Source organism: Silurus aristotelis (genome assembly GCF_946808225.1).
Source record: "Silurus aristotelis genome assembly, chromosome: 26".
Taxonomy (NCBI): domain Eukaryota; kingdom Metazoa; phylum Chordata; class Actinopteri; order Siluriformes; family Siluridae; genus Silurus; species Silurus aristotelis.
This window is the reverse complement of record NC_139599.1, coordinates 4743244-4765594: the sequence shown is the minus strand read 5'-3', so window position 1 is coordinate 4765594 and position 22351 is coordinate 4743244. Positions and strand designations below refer to the sequence as shown.

The window sequence follows — 22351 nt, the reverse complement described above, 5'->3', positions numbered from 1 at the left end:
AAATCCAGCATAAATCAGAAATTTAGATCAACATTTAAGTGATTTTTTCATAAAAAATTAATATTTCATATGCAAGCTTATGGTGTAGTTGAGGAATTGTGTGGTAAATAGGTACAAAAGTACTTCATATCTCCCAAAACACAGCATTATTGAATAGATGAGAAGTAAACAAAAAAATATATATATTATTTGTATAATTAAAAATGTATATTTTTTGTATAATTTCTCTATCAATTGTTGGGGTCATATAGACCCCAAAGACCAGATTTGTAAACAGGAAACGAAGACCTTATGAGGGTTAAATGATGAGGTCAGTCTGGATGAACCAAAGTCCAGACTGATTGTATATTATTATATAACAGCTTTACAAACTCTCGCAGTTCAGCTGAAATACTTTGCCGTGCCTCTTGTAAAACTTCACTAGTTGGAGATTTCTGTCTGAGCTTGTGATCCAAGTTCATCTCAGTTCAATAGGATTCAGGTGCAGTGACTGGGCAGGACATTCAATGATAGATATCACTCCAGCCAACAGTTTTTCTCTCAATAAAGCTTATAGAGCCTTGGCATATGCTTCAAGTCAGTGCTAGAATTGAGGGGGGGATCCGGGAGGCATTAGGGACCCCCCCCCATGACAAGTAAAATATAGACTTAGGGGGGTCCCTAAGATTATTTTAGTAAAAAAATATATGAATTACACAACAACTGGGAAAAAGACGACTCAATTTGAGCACTGCTTCAAGTCATTGTCTTGTTGTATGGCTCTGCAATCCAGGCGTTGAAGTTTGGAATGGTAGCCATGTTAGTTCAGTATTCTTTTCACCTGGAAAAGAACTCCAACCTTCCCTGCTCCAAAACAACCCAAACCATTAAGTCAGTCTGAGAACATTTTGTCTCACATAGGTTTTTCTGTCAGAGACAAAAATGTCAAATTCGGACTCATCTGTCCAGATTAACTTTCTTCCAGTCATTCACTTTTCAATTCCTGTGTGTTTTTGCTTTTTCCTTTATTTTCAAGTGAATAAAAAAGACCATACATGTGTCTTAAAATCGATAAAAGAATAGATGTTTCCAAACTTTTGACAGGTGATATTTATTAGGGGTGCAACGGTACACAAAATCTACGGTTCAGTACGTACCTCGGGTTTTTACCTCACGGTTCAGTTCAATTTCGATACGTTTAGGGGGGAAGAAATGCACAACCTAAAATTGCTTGTAATTTTTTATTAACGCAGTTTATTATTATTAACATTTGTAAACATCAACGTTTGGACAGTTTACATTTTAATACTTTTTTAAATAAAATGCCTGCTTGGTTAAAAAATATATAAAATATTTTTGAATATTTCATAAAATTACAATTAATAAATTATAAATCGAATTAATGCAAAACACTTTTATTATATCGATTAAATTAAGAAATCATTTAAATGGGCACAAATTTAATTGATTTAAAAAAATTTAAATAAATGGAAAAATGTAATGAAATAGTTTTCATTTGTTAGACCACATTTGGGTAATACAGATGTGTATTTAAATGTGTGTGTGTGTGTGTGTGTGTGTGTGTGTTTTTTTTTACATATAAAATAACAATTTCTAAAGATATGATCTACTTAACTGTTCTACTTATTTCAGCATACTATAACAAATGTCTTCATTCCTTCCATCCTTCATTCATTCACTCCCTCGATATGTGAAACTGTCAGGATTTTCTACTAGCTGGACATAAAACACTAAAGAATCCATAGCGTTAGCATTAGCCGCTAGCCACTTCCTGGCCACTTCCCGGCTAACGCTAGTAAAATTGTGCTAACTGTTGTTTCGTACGTATAATAAATATCATAGTGTCATGTCTATATTTATATGCATATACATTGTTCTTGCGACCCGGTAGCAACTTTAATACGACCAGGTACTGGGTCACGACTGGTGGCTGGGAACCTCTGTTTTAATAAATGCTAGCTGTGTTTTTTTGCTAATTCGATGCTATAACAAAATATGCCTCATCCTGACCTGGGATTCATTTGAACCACCATTTTAGATCCGTTTTTTTAATTGCCCACCCCCCCCAATTGTGGAGTCAACCACACACTGATTTCAGTTCCCTCTTCTCAGGCTGTTTATCGCCCTGATAGCATCTCGAGATAGTGGCGGCGTATTGAACTCGACGGCTAATCCTACACGACAGGACCGGTTGCAGAACGAGGTTGCAACATGGTTTCACTTCTTTCTGTGGGCGTGCAATTGTGTGTGAGGAGTTGGTGTGTGTATGTGCTCAAAGCATGCTGAGTGTGTTTGAACTCTCTCCGTCTTTCCCCCCTCTTTCACGAGATACGACGTGTGCGAGTGATTTGCGTGAAACAAAATGACATCTCAAGTATCTCGGTGTCAGACGCGTTGACGTGTCACGACCGATCCCTTATTTCCTCTTCGCTGTTTAAAAGAATGGCCCTGTGAACTGGTGAAGCCTTTTCTCTGCTTGAGGTTTGTGTATTTCGTTCGGGGAGGAGGAGGAGGGGGAAAGAAACAAACACCAAAAATATGTGCCAGATCACTATCGGAGTTCTGCGCTTGCAAAAATTGGTCCACGCAGCTTGAGTTGGCGTACGTGCAAAAAGCACTACCTTCACCTTTCCGCTTTGACAGAGCGCCTAACTGATTTTCACCTCCACGTGTCTGACTTGAGTGCTTCAAAGAATACATTTTGCGTGTGTGAGAGAGAGAGAGAGAGAGAGAGAGAGAGAGAGAGAGAGAGAGAGAGAGAAAGAGAGAGAGAATTCAGGTTTATTTTCAGTGTTTATAAATTGACTGATCTGCTTAATATTTATGAATTTGACTGATGGGAGAAGAAAAAAAAAAACAGCACGGGGCGTTAACTCCAACAACTTCGCCCTCTGTTTTGCATCAGGTCATGTGACAAACTATTAATTATTACATTCATAAATATATTGTACATAATTTTTTATGTATTTTCGCTTTTATTCGAGTCTGAGTATATAAATACCTGGGTATGTTTCACTTTGGATACGTTTTTAATAGCGTGATGTGCTTACCAATGTGAAACATTTTTTTCTTTTTCTTCTTTTTCTTTAAATTGAAGTTGGTGAGACTTTTCTGAACGGGTTTGCATATCTGAAATCGAAAAACCTATATGCTGAAGTGGTAGCTATGTGGTTAATATGTTGGGCTTACAATCAGAAGGCTGTGAGTTCAAATCCCAGCACCAGTAAGCTGTTGCTGTTGGGCCCTTGAGCAAGGCCCTCAACCCTAAAATGCACAGGTGTATATACGAGGTAACTGGAAGTCAATCTGGATAAGGGCGTCTGCCTATTGCCATAAATGTACAAATCTTAGAGGGTTATTTTTTTTAGGGCATAAATCTTTTTTTTTTTTTTACTTACTTACTATCACTTTAACAGACTATTTAAAGTGTAAAAATAAAGGATCAGACATCATACTGCTTGTTGCACGTCAATTAACATCAATAATTTGCATTTCTAAGCGAAATAGCAAGCCGAACAAATAATTCACTTCAAATTTGATTTGTCGCAAACATAATCATACTGAATTCCGTTGCCTTGTACTGTAACTTGGGCAACAACAATAAAGTTGAAATAAAGGATAATTATGGAATACAAAAATGTACCATAAAATAGAATATCATTTACAATAAAAACAGAATCTGCAATTAAATATTAATGAGCTGATCCTGAAAACACGAATTCACGGCGTATATGTGTACATGTAAAAAAAAAAAAAAAAAAGAACATATTAAAAACGTGATGTGATAAAAATGTGATTTTTAATTTTTCCATTCGCAGTTTCGGGATTTCTACATATTTCTAGATACGTTACGACGACCCCATCGTAAGTCAAACATAGCGTAAGTCGAAGATGGTGCAATGACTGTGACAGTCTTTCCTGCTTCATGCTGATTTATAATTTTCATTTTCTGCTCTAAACTGATGGCATTCCTCTTCTTTTTTCCCTACAAGCAGGAGACATACTTTAGCGCTTGGACGACATGCTTTTATCACTAAAATTGCTGTTTGAAACAGAAAAAAATAGAGACTGAGACAAATTTACTGCGTCGAGTGCTAGCGAGAGTGGGGCATCTCACGGGGCGAGGGTTACGCTCATCCCAGCTGCGCGTCCGACGTATCGTTCACGAAAGTCTTTGCTCTCGATTTGCACTACGATGAAAGGCTTCGCACACCCACCTTAGGGTTTTTAGGTTATTCATTGTCATTACGGTGGGGTATTTTACTTTGCTTAGTCATATAATCTAGAACTCGATAATTCAATCCATGCCAATTCAGGATGAACTACAACTATTAGCTACAGGTCAGACTGTGCGTGTCCATCGCATTCTCCCTCCAAAAGACTGCCATCTGTCTCGTGACACAAACATGTGACGATGGAACTGGGTCGTAACGTGCTGTTCCTGCATCCTCTCCCTGAGCACTTCCTCACCCCGGCCACTAGCTGGAGCTTCAATGTGGTGGTGGTGGGGGGGGAAGGAGCGTAAGGGGGTGTGTCACCACACACAAAGCTGCTATTGACCGGAGAAGCCCCAGAGCCGACTCCTTCCTGAAGCCTATATAAGCGATGGAGGTGGGGGCACGCTCGAGCCAGAGCGCATGTGCGCTCTCTCTCTCTCTCTCTCTCTCTCTCTCTCTCTCTCTAACAGTCTGACACACTTCCTATTTCCTATTTTTTCAAAAACTCTCCTTCTTATGCACAATCATCCAAATAATAACTACACTAACTCACTACATGTATGTTTAATACCAGACAAAAGAATCTAACAAAAAAAAAAAAAGTAGTATTTAAATATTGAGACATATCAGCTGTACCAGTGCTGATGATATGTATCGCATAAACCTTCTAAAAAATGAGGTAATAATAATAATAATAATAATAATTATAATAATTTAGAAAACGCAAACACAAATTAATAACTAATAAATAATAATAATGATAATTTTACTTACAATTAAAAAAGGAAATAAAAAATACTTCTACTTCTACTACTAATCATCGTAATCATTATTTTTATCTGCAATAAATAAAAGAAACAATATTAATAATAAAAACAAATCTAATTATAATTTATAAAAATACATAGTTATAAACACGAATAATAATAATAATTATTATTATTATTATTATTATTAATATTATTATCACATTGTCCTTTTTGGTACAAAGAAAAAAAAGTTTTAATAATCAAACAACATTTTTGTTGTTGTTTTGATAAAAGAAAGGACAAAACCGCAGACCAAACTGATTATGGACTGGCCCATGGACAGCATCGGAAGCTTGCACTTGTTCACGTGTTGAGTTTTGACTGCTGTCGTGAATGATTTGTTCAAAAAGAATGATAAATCCACACATTAGCTCTCACTAATCTGGACACCACCGGTCATTTGCTCTTATATTAAACAGCGATTGAGATTGAATGAACTGATCAGACGTGGCTACAGATTTATTAATGATCAGGGAGCTCGCAAGCTGATAAATGTCCAGATTCACAGAGAGAGCGAGAAAGAAAGAAAAAAAAAAAAAAGAAAGGAAACGGCCCCTCAAATGCTAATGGCGCAAGACCGCTATTAGGGGGATTAACAGGAGTATAATACAGCAGTTCGCACTAAAAGGGGGGGATGTGAAGACCTTCGAAACTGCCGCTACTAACTGACATTTCTACTCAATTTCAATTTCGGCTCATTTTATCAATCAACACAATCTGCGCGAGACTGAACATCATCCACTAGGACAGAGCGATGACTTTGCTAAAATCGGAGAAATATATATTTTCTTTACTGGTCCGACGAACTGAATCTAATATCTAACCACACAGCAATAGAGCTCCATGTTGTCATGTCAACCCACTAGCAAAGCACCGACAACTTTATTTAAAACATCCCAAAAAATTTACAAGTTCGATAGGAATTAGTACTGAGCTCTGAGGTACACATAGAGAAGAAGTGTCAAATATATGGATTTTATTTGATTAGCTGTAATCTGGCTAAACAAATTCATTTTAAATCCATGTTCTCAACTGTAATTCACTTGTGGATAATCATTTAATTCATAAAGAATGGAATAATGGAGTAATAAACCAATTTGCTGTTGTATAAGAGGAATAAAACACTGCAGCTGTAATACAGAAGCAGTACACATCATGGTGGTAAGATGCAATCCAATATGGGTTTCCTGGCAACAGAGGGTAGATACTTATCTAGACACTACTACTATTTTTTTGTTGTATATGTTGTATATATAATGCCAATAAAATCCATTTCAGTTTCAGGTTTAAGAGTACAAAATGTTACAAAATATAATATATACAAATATCTTAGACAAAATATATAGAATATCCTCAAAATACATTATTCGAATTGTTTATTCTCAAATACAGCAGCAAAAAAAGAAGAAAGACACAGTGAAAACTGAAAACTAATGACGAACTTATATGCAAAAAAAAAAAAAAAAAAAGGAAGGAAGGAAGGAAGGAAGGAAGTAAATTATTTCCACTACAAAGTTCAAATGCTATAATTATACCAAAAAAAACCTCACATCAGGAACGTTCTCAAAAATTTCTTCTTGGTAATGTCCATCCAAATCTCGCAAGCTAATCAGAATGTAGCTGTGTTAAACCCCGCCCCCTACAAAAATCCATTTTCCAGAACGGCAAATGTACAACTTGCGAAAGGTTTCGAAATGAACGTATAAGAAAACTCAGTCAGCGCATTCTTAAAACCGTGACTAGGCAACAACAAAAAAATTGTAAACAAAGAATGCTGTATATTTAATGCCACTTTTTTTTCAGAGTCCTTTTTGTCTTCCTCTTTCCATATTTTGGTGCTTTCTGTTTCTTGAAAAGTTACGTCCATTGTGTGTGAATATGTGATGCAATTGAATACATGTTTTTTTTTCCATTAATGTATTGATATTGAATGGATCTGATGTTTGCATTGTAAATTATGTAAATGTAAACAAATGAACTGCTAAAAATAGAATTATTACCCCCTTTCGACTGTTCAATAAATCCACTTTGACACCCTTGACCTGGAGCGTTCTTACACAAAAACAAATACAAAAAGAGAGCATTCGAAAACATCCCAGCAGCAAACTGTGGATTTAAAAAAAACACAAAAAAAACTAAAAGGCTTTCTACTTGAGAGGAAACAGGTACAGTAAGTTCTGTTGAAAAATGACATGAGGGGGGAAAAAAGAGAAAAAAAAAAAAAAAAAAAAAAAAAAAAAAAAACGAGAAGCACGTTTCCTGTTATGGTCAGATACTCGGTTGCAGCTGTAGGTGAGAAATCCCACTGAAAATGTATCATGTCAAGTTGGCAAGCGATTTTTCGATCTACTTGCTCAGTGCTCCATATGTTACACTTGTGAAAGACAAAAACATACAGCGTTTATGTAACAATTTTTAAATAATTAACACCACACTATTATTGGGCTTGGAATTACCATTTAACTTATTATTTTCTTTATTACAAATAATGCTTTTACATATTGTGACAACACCATATTGTGATTCGACCCCAAAAAAAAAATGTTTCCGCGATGTGCCAGTCTAATCAGACATACCTGGAATGTCTGAGAGGGCTGAAACGTTCACAGAGAATGCATTTGCATACTGCAGGCTTCTGCGGTATCAGTGCTGCAAAAGGCCAATACAGCGATAACGCTTGACACATGATAAATTGTAATGCCCTAGAACCTAATTATGAAAAGACAAGACTTTTTTTTTTTCAACGACAGATCGCTGTTGCATCTCCAGGCCACTTCCTGTAATCGGCGTCGTGTTTGCTTACAAAATCGGTCTTGCGTTCCACAATGCCGCCTCTTCAAGAGCCTGAGACGGAGAGAAAGAAGCTGACGGTCGCGTGCACGCGGTTGGTACGATTCATTAGTTGTGGGATAAAGAGCTCAAACAGCAGCGGGATCTACAACAGAAAAATCATGCTGCAAGAACCGAGCCTGCGAGATTTCGAGACCACCAGTGCCAGTTTTCAACCTCGCCTGGCTAATCCAGATTTTTTTTTCTTTCTTTTCCAGCTGGAATTAACGGATGACTGAAAAAACGCAGCTCCTCAGGAGTCCTTCTGTGCCTCCTACTGTCTTGTTTCATTACACCACTATTCTGCTCATCTAGTGCACTTCAACTGGTGGATCCTCGCTATAATGCGAACACACGACTTGCTATGCGTCAGTATTTACACTTTAGGTTTAAGCTAGCTCAGGTTTAGACACTGCGTGAGGGCCTGCTGGTTGGGAAGTGGTAGCGTTGTGGTTAAGGTGTTGAGAGATCTGATCAGAAGGTCATGAAGTCAAACCCTAGCTACTGTGGGCACCTGAGAAAGTCCCTTAACCTCCAATTGTTCAGTTGTATAAATTAGACAACTGTGAGCTGGTCTGGATAACAGTTAGTGGTGTCTGCCAAACACAATAAAGGTAGGTTGGCAAAGTTTCTATGAAACAGAGGCATGTTTTAAGTCAGTGGTCCCCAACCCCTGGGCCACGGCACCGGTCCGTGAGTCAATTGGTACCGGGCCGCACAGAAGGAATATATTATTTCGGTTTTATTTATTATCTGATTCTGATGTTTTATTTTGGAAAAATAAAAATTCTCTCCTCCACATCTGTCTATGACTCACTCTTGATGCATGTCATGATGCCTCGGTCACATGTCTTACCTCCATCCGCTACCTTCTTAAAGGGGCTCCGGCCGCTAACACATAATACATTACCGCTAAACTCAAACCCCCAAGCGAGCAAAATGACCAAAAAACAACACAGTGGATTCACGTTTATTATTATATTTAAATAATAGTTTTTATGCCGGTCGTATCATTTTAGTTGGTTGTATTTATCCCCCACATCTTATTGTCCGACATTAATCCGACATTAATCCGGTCCGTGGCGCAAAAAAGTTTGGGGACCGCTATTTTAGGTAATGCTAGCTTGGGTTTTTGAAACCATTTTCATTCCTTCATAGTTGTTCATGTATTATGTAAAATTAGCACTGTTCAGATCAATCCGATTGAATTTGATTAACAACATTGTGACAAAGCAGATTTAAGGAAATGCATAGTATCAGTATATACGATTTAAATTCGTACTTTCATTCCTATCACTGTTTCTATGATAGTGGACGACCTGGAAGCAGGATTCATGAAATCATAAAGTTATGAACAGACGTCTGATAGCACATGAGCACACGGTCAGTTTAGCCTCCAGTGCCTCAGATGAACAAAAACATTATTTTATTGATTTGACAAATTAAATTTAGCGAGACAAAACGATATCTTAGATAGTTACAATGTACGTGCTAAATAAGACCTATTAGCATTTCCTCGTTTGATTAAATCATCTGGCGCAGTAACCGTTAGCATGCAGCAGTTAAAAAGACGAACGAGCAAAACGCTAAATAACGTAAAGTACTGGATCGAGTGCTGTGTTAAAAACCGCCGAATAACACGAAATGACGATGACCGAAGATCACGTGAGGTTTATTGCAATGCTTGCCGTCTTTTCTTTCCTAGATAAGTATATACGTGTCGTTTGTTTTGACTTTAAAACTGCCTCTTACTGTTTTTATATTCAAAGTTAAAGACAAAGACGTTTCGATTTCAGTCTGCTTTTTTTCCCCTTCATGTTCAAACGCAAGTCCTTGTTTTTAAACTGTAAGTCTACGGTCTTCCTCGAGGAACAATCTGGCAACCACGGAATTGTGAACTACGCGCAGGTAATTTGCATAATCTGAATGGGAAGGCCATTAAATCGGTTCAAGCAGCTGCATAGTAAGAGACTGAATTTGCACAGGCTTCCAAACGTAAAATAATATATGCACAACATTTGGATTCAAGTCTGCGATTTCTTGAACATACATTCGTTACTGGTGCGTTGTGCCTCCGATTCCTGCGTTACTCGATTCCAGATGGTGTGACTGCTCTGGCTAGCTTTCCAAACGCATTTCAAGAAGGGGGGTAGGGCTGTCGAGGTGAAAGGTCACACTGGAGTTCCACCTCTCATCTTACCCCCTTTAAATAAGCAGTCGCTCCAAGTGCCAAACTGCTCCTTGTGTCTCCCCCACCCCCTTGCACACTTTCCTTGCTTAAGCCCTTTCCCCAACACAATCTATTTATCCTCTTTCCCTCCTCCCTTCTCTTCTTCTCGTCCTTGCCGCAAAGAAACCCGGCAAGCTGCCACTCCCACGAGCATCTGTTCATGCTAGCCCCCGAACGTCCTCCGCAACCTTCTGCACGCCAGTCACCTGAAATCTCTGACTCAGCCGTTTCATCAAACCTACAGGAGCAGACCATCGTAGATATATCTAGGCAGCGTGCAGACACTGATCTTCTCGTAAACACAGAATAAATGCTGGGCTCTGGGATCGCACTCGCTCTTACCACAAATCAGCAATACGAGAACTGCGCCGCCCCTAAAAGAATAAAATAAATGGCCAGATCAGACACATGGCTGCCACAACATGGCATCGAGTGCACACAAGCCGCTGAGTATATGACCCAAACCTAGTGCAAATACATCCAAGAGATTCGATTCCAGCCATTAGAGTTTGCTAATATACAGGTACCCTACAGGGACCTTCTTTTGAGCAGTCTGGAGGAAAACTGAAAACCAGCAGTGGGTTAAGTAATCCCATGTAAATACGTGCAAAAGTTTGTAACCCCCATGGTGTTTTTTTTTTTTTGAAGAAGAAGACCTCAATTTAACAATTTTTCTCCAAACAAACCCAGACCGAATTGCAAAGTACGGCAAATGAAATGTATCTCACAGCAAGGCAACATAAAACATAAGAAAATATCAACCGCTTTTGATCAACAAAATTACACAGTATGTCCTCTTCTGTTCTGCATTTTCTCTCCCACATTCTTTCTTTTTTTTTGTATTCAAAAGCATTTCCTTTTTTAGTCCAGTGGAAGTCTGGGCTCTATTCAAGAATAATCTGGCAACCAGTATTTGCAAGTGGAAATATGAATGCAAGAAACTACATTTAGAAGCAGAGCATGTACATACAGATGTGTTAAAAAGAAAAATATACTTGCTCCGCCTGATAGTTATTTTAACGAAAGATGAAATTGAGCCTCTGATGTATTTCTGATCTCTGAACCCTGACACAAAGGGTTGCAAATGAAATGTGCATCTTGCAGTATAAAGGGGCTACAATGTAAAACATGAGAGGAAAATTAATAAATTTGCCATGACCCATTTTGCACTCATGATCTAAAGAAGGCAGTGTGGGAACATTTGAAAAGTAAGCCAAATAAACAAACACAAATAACTATATATATATATATATATATATATATATATATATATATATATATATATATATATATATATATATATATATATATATATATATATAGCATTTGGGGATTTTGGATAACTCAAATTGACAAAATCGAACTTTCCGTTCCTCTCTGTCCAAACTGTGTGAAAACCTTTGCACTCGACTTTATAGATGGTGGTACAGTATATAGATGCAGATTGCTGTAAAATTAGTGTCAGCTTTAGATGTTTATATGTGTGCAAGAAGAAAAAAAAAGGAGTGTGTGAATGTGTGTGTGTGTGTGTGTGTGTGTGTGTGTGTGTGTGTGTGTGTGTGTGTGTAATATGAGAAGTGCATTCATTGCAATCCCTAATCACATTCACAATAAAAAAAAAGTGTTTTTTTTTTCCCCTTTGTTAGTTTTAAAGCGTTTTTTTTTCCCCCTAGCGCATATTTTAATATTTTTCGGTGCATTATTTTGAGGAAACTGTAAGAAAACACAGACGGACAGCGTGTGCTATTACAACCAAATCATAGCTACGAAAATAGCAGTTTGAAAATGTGCGATTTGTGAAAGCGGGCATTTAGGAGCCCAAGCCTGCAGTTTTGTGTGTGTGTGTGTGTGTGTGTGTGTGGGGTGTGTGTGTGTGTGTGTGTGTGTGTGTGTGTGTGTGTGTGTGTGTGTGTGTGTGTGTGTGTGTGTGTGTGTGCCTATGGGAGTAGGCTTTTATTCTATTCTCTATTGAAAATGAAATTTTGTTATCCAGCACATGGACGTACGGTGTCGTCAACTTTCGGAAAGACTGAGAAAACAGAAAAGGAGGTAAAGAGGGAGAGAAGGAGGGGTCGAGAGAGGAGAAAAAGACAAATCTGGACTCAATTACAGAGAGTCAGGGCTGTTACATAGTTTTTCTGCAGTGACTCAGGCAAAGCTCCTGAGATTTTCTCTCTCTCTTTCTCTCTCTCTTTCTCTCTCTCTTTCTCTCTCTCACTCTCTCTCTCTCTCTGGTGTCATGTTACAGGAGCCTGTTCTTTCAGACACGAGTGCAGTTTGAGCTTTAAGAGCTTTAAATGTGTCTTTAGGTGCTGATGTTAGGTCTCATTTTTTTTGTTAAGTTTTGTTTGAAATTCAAAATAGAAAGTACAAATACAAAAAAATGGCAAGATTTATTAAAAAAAAAAAAATGAAGTGAGGGTAGTTTTTTTTATTCACGAATGACGCTCAGGCCATTCTTACTAACAACAGCAGCCTAATGGCCAGTCAAAACATGTCTGAAAAAGCCAAAACAAATTCCAGGCTGTTCATTCATTTAATCACTGGCAAATACTATATATTGTAATATTTACATGTAACATCATGCAAACCATTTCAAATAAAGCGGGTTTTTAAAACCGCTCTGAAACAATTGTGCGTTATTAAAAAAATATATATTTTTAAGTATACATTGTTGAACTCTTGAATTTGATTGGTCTAAATTGATTCTTTCTATCTGCTTTAATTAATATCCACGCCTAGTTTTTCCACATATGTTCATATGTATGTACTGCAAATCTGTCTACATCTATATCTGCATTTATTTTCAAACGTTTGTGGACAGCTGACCATAAGATTCGTATGTGCTTTAGAACATACCGTTCAATATTTAGTCCCCATGTGCTGTTATAATAACCTCTGCTCTCCTGGAAAGAAGTTCCACTGGATTTTCGAGTGTGCTTCTAGAGATTTGTGTTCATTCAAAGATAAGGGTGTTGATAAAGTCAGGTACTGATGTACAGTATGTGAGGTGAGGAGGACTGGGGGTGTGGTCAGCGTTTCAATTCATCCCAAAGGTGTTCAGTAGGATTGAGATCAGAGCTCTAAAACCACTCAACCCTATTTAAAGCATATTTTCAAGAAGGGTCTCTGAATTCAAATGAGGAGAAAATGTAATGCTGCTACCTCCAAAGATGTCCAATACAAATGTGTCTTCGTATACATTTGCGGAAGAACCACTGTAAAAGTCAGGGGTCCCAAAACCTTGTCCATTTATTATTTCTTGTGCTCAATCTGCCTTTTGCTCTTGTGGTTTTGTGGCTGTCTGGACAAGTGATTATCCCTTAGGGATTAAAAAGATACTCCAATTTGACCAAGTCTTAAATCTGCCCTTAGGCTCCTTTGCACACTCTGTATCTGACTGACCCTAACTGTGATATGTGTAAAGAATGAGCGATTATATTTTAGAATGGTAGCTATGTATCTTCTTACTGTTAGCCAATCAGTGTCCTGTTAGCTGAGCGGCTAGACTTGGACAGTTTTCTCAATTCAGCTGTATTTTGAGGGATTTTCTTTTATTGTATTGTTTGATAGCTAGCTTTATTCAGAGATTTCCAACGATTTACTGTAAACTAGTGTTTGTTTAAAGCTGCTCCAAAAAGACGGGAAAGAAAAGAGGAAAAAGACTGAACCTCTGCCAGCGTTTGACAATCGTGAGAGGACAGAGACAGAGAGAAAGGCCAGAGGACTGATCCGACACGGTTACATCACTTGACAGTCACTTATCTTTGCAGCTCTAGCTCAGGCAGCTATACACACACACACACACATTTTATATACAGTATATATATATATATATAAAATCGACCCACTTCAATGATTGCTTGTTCCTTAGGGATGACATAAGTGTTTTGAATTTTGAATCCATTTCTTTATACAGCAAAATAAATTACCTTAAGTTTTGGCACCTACTCTACACCCCTCACACTTTTCAACATATAAGCTGCCAGTTTTTAATGCTTTTTAATGGTTTTTTAAATGCATTACTTTAAACGAATACTTCAAACTCACAAAGCGCTCTTTAAATATTTAAAAGACTTTTTTTGTCCCCCACAACATGCATCTAATACCCCAATAACCAGAGCCCAAGTGCCATCGTCTCAAAGTGAGTCCAACACGAGATTAATTAGCCAAATTAAACCTCACCAGCAGCCAAGAAACACTATAAAGCAGGCGCTGAAATTGTGCTGCAGGCTGGCAGCACACACCGACTCGTGTTGTTTTCAACGCGCTATACCGATATCAGTGCCTGTGGATGGAAGTCTAGACTTTCTCGGAGCTCTCGAGCCCGCACACACCTGTTATTTAACCTCACCGATTCAACCTCGCAATTTTATTGCTAACCATTTCCAAAAGCCGGGACAAGTGCAAACCTGATTGTATGGTTACTACAGCCGTACCGCAGAGCTGTGGCGAGCCTGCGGGTGAACAGCCGTCTTGTATCGGCTTGCAATTCCAGTTACATAAAAGACTAAAGACGTAAAGTTGCGCAAATTCCGCCAGGGACAAAAGTAGGGGGGGAAAACGTTCAACAGGTCATCGTTTAACCCATTAAACTACCAGAATCGCACACTTTCTACTATTGGTTGCAATAATTCACAATAGCTACAAAATTAACTTTTATATAAAAAAAAGATGCATACATCTCTCATAAGCTAAGACTTTATAAGGATAATATTTAGAGATTTAGCGATTATATAAAAGTTATAACAGGGTGGTAGCGTGTTGCTACTTGGAAAAAAAATCTATGAATTTTTTAATCTGTTTGGTCAGAAAGTGTTGCGTTTTCTGTAACCGCAGCTCCGACACTAGTTTGTATATAAACAGCTAAATTTATTTATATTGTTTCCGAGTTTTCTTTGATGAATCGTTCATATAGTGGGTCCAGCATCATTATTTTATAATTATGAAGAATATTCCCTCTTGCACCAAAGCTTGCAGAGCATGTCACACTTCCAGGCTATCCATCTCATGTTTTGAGTTTACTCTTGATTAGTCGATATTTTATTTTTTTTTGTCTGCATTGTTACATCACGGCTTTGCATATTGCCCTGTCTAGGGTTGTGATCACCTGACCTCAGCTTGCTTTTTTTGTACTTTTGATCTAATGTCAGGTTTCTTTGGATTTGTCTTCACTTTTCCTGCACTTGCTTTGGTCTCTGGCTGCTGTACATGACAGTCCACTTCCTCACTAAATCCTTTTTCTTATTACCTATGAGGAAGAGGAGATGAAAGAGAGGCTGCTGAAGGACAGAGTGATTACAGTTGTAAGCAAAATGAAGAAAAAACCCCAACAACAATTAACTCTTTAACAGAACTAGAATTTTTGGGCGGTACTTAAAAACCAGATTCTGTTAAAGCAGTTGGAGTGCAACAAAAGTATTTGATTTTGCAAACCTGGCAACATTAGGAAGAACTAGTCAGACGTCAATTCCTCGAAAACTCCCGCCCACAGCACTTGCCTGACTGATTTCTCTACAAATAAGGTGGAAACGCTTTTATTTTCTTTTGTCCAACCAAAGATTAGATTTACTGTTGAGTTTTGTTTTGTTTCTCTTCGATACAACAGGATCGGTTTAGACACCAGAAACGAAGCGAACCGAACTTTGGCAGCCATTTGTGCCATCTGTGTACAAAAAGTGCTAAATGCAAATGTGAGTTTTGCAAATGTATTTGAATCACGTCTCTTAAGGAACACGTAATCGGCGATACGTTTTTTAGCTAGCGTGGTGGTTTGAATACGGGATGAAGAATACTGCTGCCTGTTTGCATGTATACCTTTTTCTGGCTGAAATTTTAGTTTATTGAAAGTAAATTTAGAAAAAGTTGTAAAAAATGTACACTTTTAATAAGACATTGTATTAGAAAAAATTTGAAATGTTATTATATTTTTTAAATAATATAAATATTTTTATTACCAAAAAAAACAAACAAAGCTATCTCTCCTTCAAAAACGTTGGTCTTTAGACCTTGTGTGAAGACAGATCGTTCGTTCTACCACCTCAGTTCCAGGACAGAGAAGATGGTGGGACCAGTCGAGCAGTGGTAGAGGATGGAGGGCGCATGGTGCAGTGTATGGTGAGCTAATCGCTGAGAGATACTGGTCCGCTTTTAGCTTTGTAAGTGAGCATCGGTGTTTTAAACAAGCCGGTGTATTGAAACAAAAATGTGCACTCATTACTTGACTGACATTGACACTTAGATTCAGTTTGCGAGGAGCAGAACGCTCTTCAAGCAGCGTCATTGGGTTAATATTCGTAATTACCCGGTTAGATAAGCGCAAGATAAGGATTTCCTGTAGTTAAGCTGCTTCGGTTGTGCAGTGTGTAGTGTAAAGCGACATTTACCCGAAGGCGTTTTAATGATACTTTTGACCGGGTTGTAGCTTTGTGTGCTACGGGCGATGATTCAGTATGAATCAGGAATTCAGTAGTTTACAGTAGTGGAATGTGGAGGAAATAAATGTACTACTGTAAAGAGATTAACAAGAAAAAATAAATAAATAAATAAATAAATAAATGAAACAGATTTGTTTTTTTAATGGAAGTGTGACTCTGGGACTGGCTTCAGGAAAGGAGGTAATAAGCAGTTTGGGGATTTTCTGGCTGCCCCTGAGAGAGAGAGAGAGAGAGAGAGAGAGAGAGAGAGAGAGAGAGAGAGACAGAGAGAGAGAGAGAGAGAGAGAGAGAGAGAGAGAGAGAGAGAGAGAGAGAGAGAGAGAGAGAGAGAGAGAGAGACCGACCTTTTTCAGTAAAAAGGAGAGGTGGCCAGACACAGAAACTCTGGGCATAGACTTCTGTAACACATAAGCCTCTAAAGCCAAGGGCCAACCACAGAGAACACACACATTATACCAGCATACCTCCACAGCCCACACACACACACACACACACACACACACACTCTCTCTCTCTCACTGAACAGGCGAAATCTCTTTCATTAAATATTTACTCTGAGGCTACATCCACATTAATCCGGATACTTTGACAAATGACGTTTTTTTTTCCCAAAAATCCGTCATCCGGACTGAAACGTTTACATCACTACACGTCACAAACGTATGATGCTCGGGACCATGTCATTTCCGTCAAGCATTTCTTCACATCCTGTCTCTTTCAATCTACTGAATGATGTCATCGATGTCAAGGAAAATCGCCACAGACAGTTGGACTTTTTCCTGCGGGTGACCCCAAGACTATAATGTTGAATTTTTTGAATGGGTCACATGACTGCATCACCTGACAAAAAAATGCCATCTTGTATATGAAACGCCGCTAAGATATTCAGAAACATTGACATATTTTTAATCAGGTGACACTGTAACATGACCCGTTCAGATCACAACAAACGACTTTTCAAATTGATGTACTTGGCAGAGCGCTGCTTTCGTCGCACGTATGAGACGTCTCAGTGTTTTCTGACTTACATTTTTACATACATTATAAATATGAAGGTATAAATTACTACTACTTTCTTTCGGCTTCTCCCATTAGGAGTCGCCACAGCGGATCATCCGCATGTTTGATTTGGCACATGTTTTTACGCTGGATGCCCTTCCTATCCCTCCCCAATTTATCTGAGCTTGGGACCGGCACTAAGGCTTGTGCAACCTTAATGGCTGGGGTTGGTTCCCTGACCGGGGATCGAACCCGGGCCACAGCAGTGAGAGCGCCACATCCTAACCACTAGACCACCAGGGAACCCATGAAGGTATAAATTGATTGACTAAAAAAAGTCTGCTGTAATGTCATTGTCACTTTGCTGTCATTACCTAAATACAGTCAGTGTGCATTCACATGTAGAAAATATATCTGAAATCTTTGTTTGTGGTTTTTGCAATAAACAACAACAAAAAAAGGCTAACCAGTGTATACATGATCCTGTGAAATAAATTGTTGGAGTTTCAAATTTTTGTCTTTTTAAAAGATCTGCATTTCCCGAACCAGCTGTTTTTACACATGTTCACAAACACTGCATGCTCAATTTTTGTGTATGTTCAAATAAAAATTCGCTTCTTTTCTCCACCACTTAGAAGTGCACTGTTATGTAAAACACATCTTTGATAGTGCAGCTACTGTGAAGTGAAGCTACAGTTACCAGACCAGTGTTCCTAACAGTACATGTGGTACAGTTCCATAACTTGGACTGATTAAAACAAAAATCCTGCTGACAATATAGAAAAGTTCCTTAACCTCACAAAGTCCAAATATAGAAAAGCTAACACTGGAGACTCCTTCCACAAATGCTAAAGAACATCACCATATCGACCATCACCTTCGCTGTTAAAGATCGACCTGATCTTTATACACTAATTACTAGCCTTCGATTACGCTATACAAGGAGACACTATGAATTAGCTGTTGCCACGGAAACGACGAGGCAGTCTAGTAGAATGAGCATGTTAACAGAAACCTGTGGTTTAAATCACAGCCTTCGGGCCAATCGGATTCAGGGAAGACGACGTCGCCACTACGACGTTAACAAACAGGCACCGTGCACGGTGTCAATTCCGTTTCTACATCTGCTGATTCGTTCCGAATTCCTGCTATTCTGATGCAGTGAAAAGCTGACTGTCTTACAACAGAACAACAAAGCGTGTATGAGCTGCGTCCCTCTCATGAGACTATGACACGGATCCAAGAACAAAAGTACAACAAGTACTGTAAACACTGCGCAACCGCAGATATGGCACACACACACACACACACACACACACATACACACACACACACACACACACACATAAATACACATACACTCTCTCTCTCTCTCTTTCTCTCTCTTAAATATTCCTTCCCCCCACCAGTCAATACATCCTCCTCCTCCTCATTCCCCTCCCTCTTTGGCACCGAGATATTAACACACAAAGCGTTCATTCTTTCAGCTGGTTGCGTTTCCTTCTAAAGCAAAAGTGTGCACAAGGAGCTGTCTGTCTTAATCTCTCTTGTCTCAGCACAAAAATCATCTCCGGATCATTAAAACAAGCTCAGATGCTTATAAAACAAGCAGCGCTGCAACAGGTTAGACAGAAAATCAAAGCGAAGTCAAACGGAGACACGGTTGTTCGTTCGTCCTCAGACTCCATTTTCTCTTTCTGAGTCATTTGAACACACACAGAACCCAAACTGTACACTTTTCCAAGAACATTCCTGCTCTCTCTCGCTCTCTCTCTCTCACACTCTCTCTCATGGTTCTCTATGCAGGTTGTGAATCATGTCGGAGAACAGAAATGCCCTGTTTTCGTGTGGCTTTTCATCACAACATATTAGCTATAAAAGAAAATCTGCATCTGAACACATAGAAAAGCAGTTAATCCCGCATTTCAGTCCTAATCACATAAAGGATTTAGTATATGCATGCATATGAATAAATTTTGGCCTGAGTAATGCTACCCTTCAAATTCTCCTAGATAAATACTTGCTGATCTCACTGAATTGTGCAATGTTTATTTAGCTAAGTAGTGAATTTAGCTACTGTTACCATACACATTATTTGACTTCTAAAAAAAAAAGTTAATCGGTTTAGTTAATGTTACTGCCTACAGTAGTAACTACATGACCTCTGGGATGAACAAAGTATCTAGCTAGCAAGCTAATGAAGTCATTAATTTACATAATGTCACTGCACACAGTAGTAGCTATTTGTCCTTTATTTGACCTGTAACTACAATCTAAGTAGTTCATTCAGCTAATCTTATCTTACACAGTAACAGCTATCTGACCACTTGCTAACCAATTTTATTGACAATCAAGATTACTGTTTAGCTAATTATGAGTATAAAAGAGCAGAATGGTTAATGTGCTTAATACTTGTCACGTGTACATTTTACCACAGTGAAATTATTTCTGTTCATATATCAGCAAGCTGTGATTAGATACAGCACTCCTGAGGGCCAAGGGCCTTGATCAAGGGCCCAAGAGTGGCAGCTTAGCAATACTAAAGCTTGAACCCCTGACCTTCAGATCGGTAACCCAAAGCCTTAACCACCCAGCTACCACTTCCCCTCTGGTTTGCTAGCAAGCTAACATTAGCCTATATTTTGCTATTAAGACTAACATTGTTTGAATGCATGTTTTAGTTATACTCTGGTAGCCATTTTGTTGACAAGATGGAGGGAAGTAGTAGTGTCTTTCTGGGTTAAAGATATAGCCAAAGACTTTTGGATACATGATTTGACAGATTTACAGTGAAAGTTTTAAAGTAGGACGTGTATGAGATGTAAAATATTCTACTTTTGTTCTAGTTTTTTGGTTTTTGCCATGAATATGTTAATATCACGATGATCTGCAGATGTAAAAATTCATTGTGACTCTTCTTAGCCTATATGCAAAGAATCCTACCTCTGGATTTCTATTCTCTGCATTGTCTTTATATTTTGGCAAGTACAAGTGCATTGTACAAAACTCGTTTTGCTCTGTAAGGCTAAAAGCTGTGCTGTGGAGAAAAAAAAAGGAATTGAAGCTGGAAAAAAAGAAAAAGTAGTCCCCCACTAGTCCATAAGGTAAGGTACATTCTTTAAACTAGAAAACACATCAACACTTCAACACATGAGCTCTTTATTAAAGGTTCATTAATGAAAGGTCACTTCTTTCTGTGGTGCTTGCTAGCATGCTAGTAACCCTGAGGGATCCCTTCACAGAGTCGTGTTAATGGGCAGCAGGGATCGTTTTCAAAAGTACCGATATGGTGGAGATGATCGGGTCTCTCGATTACTCGGAGAATTTGTGGGAAACCTCAAAGTAATCAGCGAAGGATTTCTATTGGTGATAGTTATCCTATTGTCAAATTGTCTCTTGAACTATGCTCAGCTAATCCACCCTGATTGGCCGCTTTGTGCATGTATCGATTCGTCTGGGCTCTAGGATGCCTTCCAACTCCGCAGGTAATGATAACGTATGAAACGGGCGTGAAAAGAGCCAGAGCCTTTTCCAAAGGAGGTAAAAAAAAAAACAAACAGAAAAGAAAAAAAAATCCAAACACAATCAATGACACTGCAGAGGGGAGATTTCCACTTCCTGAAGCCGTGCAGGTGAAATTACCAAGGGATCGATACTACTACTCCCGAGAGCGGGAATAAGCCACGGCAGGAACTCCATCTGATGAAAGATATGCTCTCATAATGCAATAACGTAAATTCAATTCTCTACCATATTTACTAGCTTTCCGATAGTAAAGTGCGAGTTAAAATAACGCTAGAAGGTCATGTTCGAACTGTACAAGAAAGAAATTTACCTCCAAAAAAAACCTGCTTTATTCCGATTCCGGAAAAAAAAAAAGAACACAAAACTAATGACATCAGACAAAGATTTACGACTCCTTCTTTCTTTCTTACAATCAGAGACGACTTTCCGAGATTAATTTGAAACCAAAGTTTTTGGAGTTGTGCCAGCCTGTCTGAGGAAGTGGATTCAGTGTCCTGATTTCCTCTGGGGGTGGGAATGGGGGTGGTGGACTTTTTTTAAAATAAGCAGCACAAAAAAAAACGATCCAGGATCAGTTACAGGTTTGAGCTTGTACAATAGAAAAATCCTACAAGGGTGTATCTAGGAGCAGGACACTCCACTTAAAACTGCATTAACCCTAATTATTAGGAAATGCACAATAAATGTAAATTGTGTGTTTGTGTGTTTGAATGTCAAAAAAATATATGGATGTGAGAAAACAGCACTGATGAGTGAAGTTTACTGAAACAGGAGAAACATTTTTTGTGCCCAAATACGACATGGAAGTCGTATAAATATCACCAGAGATAATCGGGTCAAACCTGAACACTGATGTCATGAGCAAAGTCATTTTCTGTTGACAAAATGACACAAAGGGCCAAATGCAAAGTGTTCTACGACATACTTTATCCCCTACTCTTCACCCCCGGCCGGAAAAAAGGTCACCCCGAGTGCCAAGCCACTTGTGGCTAATTAGAGCAAACGTGGCAGCCGGTGTGCAGGGAGGTGACGTTATAAACAAGAGGAAGAGTCTTGTGTTTTTCCTCCAGCGCTCCCTCTCGCACATCGATTTGCCCAAGATCTATATTTAGGCCATGATGTATGACAGAGAGCTCATTGAAACAATGGTTGTGTCCCCAACAGCTCGGGGAGGAGGGGTGTAGGGGATGGGGAGGGAGTGGACACATACTCGAAAATGAGCACACAGTGAGAAATGTGAGAACAGGCAGAGAGAGAATTTAACAACTGCACAAATCTGGAGAGATTACGCTCGCTGCTTAGAGG

General features: G+C 38.6%; 1 protein-coding gene and 1 long non-coding RNA gene across 3 annotated transcripts in view; one reads left to right on the top strand and one right to left on the bottom strand.

Annotated features, from left to right (window-relative positions):
- The window catches only part of LOC310720699 (mediator of RNA polymerase II transcription subunit 13-like), a 102093-nt gene that overhangs the window by 50194 nt on the left and 29548 nt on the right, over window positions 1–22351 (bottom strand). The window lies entirely within an intron of this gene.
- Window positions 1803–3122, top strand: LOC310720745. The gene is made up of 2 exons (XR_014531818.1): window positions 1803–2203; window positions 2329–3122. It is a non-coding gene; the product is annotated as an uncharacterized lncRNA (long non-coding RNA).